Source organism: Myxine glutinosa, chromosome 5, assembly GCF_964187855.1.
Source record: "Myxine glutinosa chromosome 5, kmMyxGlut1.1, whole genome shotgun sequence".
NCBI lineage: Eukaryota > Metazoa > Chordata > Myxini > Myxiniformes > Myxinidae > Myxine > Myxine glutinosa.
Window position 1 is genome coordinate 27871037 of NC_136265.1, and position 5315 is coordinate 27876351.

General features: G+C 42.6%; 1 long non-coding RNA gene across 1 annotated transcript; it reads left to right on the forward strand.

Annotated features, from left to right (window-relative positions):
• The first annotated feature begins 840 nt into the window (after nt 1-840).
• On the forward strand, nt 841-4860 carry LOC144892004 (uncharacterized). Its single transcript, XR_013623327.1, has 3 exons — nt 841-998; nt 1303-1404; nt 1805-4860. It is a non-coding gene; the product is annotated as an uncharacterized LOC144892004 (long non-coding RNA).
• The last annotated feature ends 455 nt before the right edge of the window (nt 4861-5315 follow it).

The window sequence follows — 5315 nt, forward strand, 5'->3', positions numbered from 1 at the left end:
ATTTGGTTATGAACGCTCTATTTGGTAATGAACACTCTATTTGGTAATGAACGCTTTATTTGGTGATGAACGCTCTATTTGGTTATGAACGCTCTATTTGGTAATGAACGCTCTTTGGTGATGAACGCTCTATTTGGTGATGAACGCTCTATTTGGTTATGAACACTCTATTTGGTAATGAATGCTCTATTTGGTAATGAACGCTTTATTTGGTAATGAACGCTCTATTTGGTAATGAAATCTCTATTTGGTGATGAACGCTCTATTTGGTGATGAACGCTCTATTTGGTGATGAACACTCTATTTGGGGATGAACGCTCTATTTGGTAATTAACGCTCTATTTGGTAAATGAACGCTCTATTTGGTAATGAACGCTCTATTTGGTTATGAACGCTCTATTTGGTAATGAACACTCTATTTGGTAATGAAACACTCTCTTTGGTAAATGAATTTTAGTGAATTTGGTCATGAACACAAGATCAGAGTTGGCGACCCTGGTGGTCTTCCTCTGTGGTCTCTTACAGTGATCTTTTCCACTTCATGTTGTGAATGGAACTCCTGAAAGAGAAACTATAAATCATATGGCATTGGAAGGGTTTAAATGACCCTAGAGTTTCAGTAACTGAATCACCCTCGTGTTATCTCTCACCACATCCCATAGGCACAGTGGGATAATCGAGGATCGAGCAGCAGGTTGATGCTGTGAACCAGGTGGAGGCAGACCGAGACATTTGATCTTGATAATGACCCAAAGGTACACTGTCTATTAATTAATCTGACTGTATGGGATCTTCAGCATCCACAATAACTTTCTGGGAGACCTCCAATCCAGCTGGCTTGACGTTCCGCGCGCAAGCGAACAGCACCATTCATTCGGGAATCAACCCAGACTATACGTACATAAGAACTCGGCAGCTCAGGCAAGACCACCGAGCTGCCCTGCCAGTTCGAAAAGATAAAGCACACGACGAAACAAAGCGGAAACGTAAGGGACAGGGTGAGTTTCGACTCTTTATTTTACTGGCGCTTGGTGGAATAGAGTGTGCCATTTGAATGTAGTAATGGAAACTTTGGTGAGAGCGGATGGGGGGAGAGAGAGAAAGGGTGTGGTGTGTGTGTGTGTGTGTGTGTGTGTGTGTGTGTGTGTGTGTGTGTGTGTGTGTGTGTGTGTGTGTGTGTGTGTGTGTGTGTGTGTGTGTGTGTGTGTGTGTGTGTGTGTGTGTGTGTGTGTGTGTGTGTGTATATACATATGTATACGAAAATTAAAATGCTGTGATGCTCTAACCTTGGATTATTTGCAGGTGTAATGGACGCCATTGAGGAGAGACATCTCCATGATAACTCTCTTCCAAACACCATCCATGAGAAGGAAGAGCCAAGTGAAGATTGTTTCAATGCAGAGGGTGAGTTTAAAGTCCAGAACTATTTTCCTTGGATTTCTGTTCCAAATTAGATCTTGTTCACATTTATTTAGTCCGGAATATATATATATATATATATATATATGTCACAGTTTTCATCTCTGGGGTCTGGACCATGAGCTTGTGAATATAGCCAGCAGTTAAAGACGTGGTTAACCAAAATCATTACCCATCCAGTAAACATTTTCTTCACAGACGACTTTGGCCATGCCGTCACAGACGCAGCACAACCTTCTTTAAACCATCGGATATACATCTGGTTGCTTTAAACTTTTCCTTATTTTCTCTCTTTCTCTCTTCCCATTGGCCAACTAGGTGTGATGAATCAAATTTGCTCTCTTATTATTGTTTGCCTCCATTTCCCACTGTCACCCTCAATTAGAATCCTGGCTCGTTACCGGAGGGATGGCGGAGACCCCATTGCAATCGGTCTGCGTCCCAATTTGTGTGTGAGTCCTCACGAAGATCTACTTCGTTATAGATCTACTGTGATCTATATACCGCCACGAGTCTTCTTTACGTTTGCCCTTGAGCCATTGTAATGTCCATTGGACGAGATTCTTCTCTTGGTTGTGCCAGACTCTTGGAAATCATCAAAGCTGTAAATCCCTGCTCTATTGCACGGAAACCGTTTGTGATCAGTATCGGCCTCGACCGGTGCCAGATTCCGTTACGGAGGGATTTATTACCTGTTACAGTGGGGGAAATGGTGGAGTGTTAGGCACTTCCATTGCCTTTTCTTCACCATCTTTATTTTTTATTCCTCAATGTTGTTTTGTTCTCTCAACATTTAACCCCTTCTGTGTGTTAGAATATGTGTGTGTGGGTGGCATTGGCTTAGCGGTTAGGGTGCCAGCTTGGGATCCCCTAGGATCCTGGGTTCAAATCCCGGTCAATCGCTGAATTAACGCCAGGGGTGTTGACTCAGCCTGTCATCCTTCCGAGGTACCACAAATTGAGTACCAGTTCACTGGCAATTCCTGGTGTGTGTGCAAGAGGTGACCAACAGGGCTGGCAGCAGGAAGGGCACCAGGCCATAAAACATTGCTTCAAATAAAGGGGTACCACGGTGCCCAAAAAAAGGCCAACCCTGCTCTGTGGGGAAGTCCAAAGGTGGTTCTTTTTTTTCTTCTTTTTTCTTGTGTGTTAGGATTGAGTCAAGGTGCCTTGTTGTTTTGGAGGGGTAGAGCGGGAGCCGAGGGTGATGGGAGAACCGCAGATGATGAGCAGCTGGGAGGAGGACGTGCAGCCAAGGAAAGTGGAAACTGCATCCATTTTCTTCAAATTTCAGTGTTTTGTTGGTGAAGGCATTCCATTTCGATCTTTTCCCACCCAGCCTCCCACAACTGATATCAAATTGCGAATTTGCCTTTTTTTCTCAGTTGTCTTTCTCCAAGTTTGGCTCACTACCCTGACGAAAGACTAATACAATTGATGTATGTGCTATGGACGGAGCATTCGGACAAAACCTCAACCGCTTGCTGGACTACGTTGACCAACACAAACTCACATCTGTCTATCTATTGTCATCGGACTGAACCCATATGACCTTTGATGATTATTCTTCCATAATTGGACCAGGGCTGACAGGGTGGCTCAGTGGAAGCGCACTTGGAATTGAGCGGTTCGCTCTGAATTTGATTACCGAGTAGAACATGAACTGTCAATGTGATGTTTCGCAGGCTGGGTAAGGCAACAATGGGTGCACGGACCCTCGGATGGGACGTTATGCCGGGCACACACATCCTGCACATCTGCCGGATGTCAAAGATCCCACGATGTCTTTCGGAAGAGTAGGCCGCTGCGTGCCGGGAGCACTGGCCAACGTCCAAATTCCTACCCCAAACCTATTCAGGAGGCACAGAATAAGCAGGACAGTGCGACACTGACATTGAGACAGCCAGCAACCGCTTGCTGCAGAAGAATGAATGAATTTGGATTTTTTTTTGTTTTCTTTTGCTATTTCATTGTGTTTTTGGCAACACGACACTTTCTTCTCCCCCAGCTTTCTTCCCCAGCCCCTATGATCTGCATTTCTAGAAGCCCTTTCTTTTTCAGAAGAATCAATCAGGTGTATATAACAATTAATATATGGAATCCCCACTTTTTAAGCAGCAGCATCATCAAGGATCTGTATTCAAATGTTTAAAATGCGCAGCCACATCAATCCAGGAGCTAACATTGGTTCACGGATGAAATTGGAGTCAGGTGACATTGTGTCCTTTCTGTTATGTAGAATGTAGGTATCAATTGACGTCATGAGACAAACCCCCAGCATTACTACTGACAATAAGTGGACAGGAAATAAACTTGGTTATCTGGTACCTGGCGTTGCCTGGGGTTGTTCTAATTCTGTTGGCATTTTGAAGAAATCCAATTTGTTTTAATTTTTTATTTTTTTGGTGGGTGCCTAAACACTTCCCAATACTTTTACTATAGAATGTGGTCAGGGATCATTTCACATAGCCACAAAGTATTAAGCACGATAGAGCAATTTTTTAAAAACTTTTTTTTTCAAAATTTCAATTTTTTTCTTTTATTTTTGCCAAAAGCACTCCCAGGCACTCACCGATGAACCTCTGAAAGTTTGACGAAGATCCGTTCGGCCATCTCTGAGAAAAATGACGACAGACAGACAGACAAACGGCTCTCTTATAGTATAGATTGCAGACACCATTCGCCTCCTAATAGATTAGATGGATTTATGGGAAAATGCCATGTATAAGCTTCTCGGTGCATTTTTGGGTAAAAGTTGGGAACCTCACTTTTTAACATAATTAGGATGTGCTGAATTCGATTAACCCGGTTCCCAAGCAGAATTTTGAGCTTTTGAATTTTAAATAAACTGCTGAAGAACTTGGGCATTGGTGAACTCACAGAGGAGACGATCAAATCTGCAGAAGCGTTCGTCTGCAGAATATATAATGTGCACAGAACAACCTCTGCTGATTCAGCACGACATATGTTGTTCTCCAAGACTGGTAAACCAGAAGCAATGTCACCGACAAGTGATGCTCTTCATTTCCATTTGTTGTGAGTACACTATCAAGCCATGGTATAGAGAAATGCTCATTGTGCCGTACCTGACCTGCCTGCACCTGTGGAAATGGAATGGAAATGTGGTGATTCAGGACGAGAGCCTCTTCTGATGTCACCGAGTCCAATCCCAGAAAGTTGCCTCGAGATGATTTGTTGTGCGTGCCAGAAGCAATGGACTAGATGCTGCAAATGTCGCTATTCAGAGTTGAGGTGCACATCAATGTTGGCCTGTCAGAAACAGAGTGATGATCAGACCCCTTGTATGAATTTGATGTAGTTTGGCAAAACAACATGTGTGACATTCCTGAATGTTTGTGCTTCATGGCCATGTACTGTATACTTACTTTTAGAATAAATGGTTGTATGAAACATTGTCTTATTAAAACCATTTCCCATTTTATAGTGTTCAATTTCAATATCGGTTTGAATGTCTCTTTCAATATGTCGCCAACCATAATATAGACGACGGATTTATGAAAAAGGGCATGTATAAGCTTCTAGGTGCATTTTGGGGTAAAAGTTGCAAAGTTAAAGTAAAAGAGCTGCATGTATATACATGATATATAAATGCTTGTTCAAAGAAATTGTCCAAAAAATGGCAATTTGGCGGCCATTTTGTTAATGCTAATTATAAGGTCAAAATCTCAAAATTCGGATTGGGAACCGGGTTACTCGAATTCATCATGCCCTAATTATGTTAAAAAGTGAGGTTCCCAACTTTTACCCAAAAATGCACCTAACATTCACATTTCTCAGATATCCGTCTAGTCTATAAACCAAAACATCGGCAAAAAATAGGGTGAAACGTCACATTCAGAATAACGGTGAAGCCCAGCACTGCCCCATGTGCTGAT